This window comes from Myotis brandtii, unplaced genomic scaffold, assembly GCF_000412655.1.
Source record: "Myotis brandtii unplaced genomic scaffold, ASM41265v1 scaffold168, whole genome shotgun sequence".
NCBI lineage: Eukaryota > Metazoa > Chordata > Mammalia > Chiroptera > Vespertilionidae > Myotis > Myotis brandtii.
The window spans coordinates 1384200-1384799 of NW_005356173.1; positions in this window are offsets into that span (position 1 = coordinate 1384200).

The window sequence follows — 600 nt, forward strand, 5'->3', positions numbered from 1 at the left end:
GTGGTGCCTGAGCCCCACTGCCCGCCGCCTGCTTTCGCCAGCGAAGCCCTCTGTCAACAGAGTTTCATTTAGAAGAAACTTTAAGCCACCCACTTGCAGCTCTTGAAGAGGAATTCTGTTGCCAAGCAACTTTTTTTTTTTTTTTTTTTACCCGACTGAGAAAGCGTAACCGCCAGAACAGTTCTCTTACTTTGGGCAAAAATCCCCTCCTGCTGTCGCACCACTGCCCCCAGGCCCCTCACCTGCTGGAGGGATCCCTGGCCCTCAGAATCGTCTTAAATGTATTTCAACAGTTCAGTTATGCTTCCCTGGCTTTCTTTACCCTTTCTCAGCTAAATGCAATTTGCATAAGGTTCTTACCACAGGGTTTTCAGACTCGACCCTGCTGGTTCCCATCCCTTGTATTTAACATTGCTTCGTTGCTTACAAATCGTGGTCCCAGGAACTGGTGCGACCTGCGCAAGCCTCAGCACCTAACAAGCGTGCAAATCTCTGCTCTAAGAGACCTGAAGAGACCTGCATGACTACTGTTAGCATTGAGTCTGTCCCCAGGTTGACCGCAGACACACACACCCATTAAAGCGCCTGGCTGAGAACTCT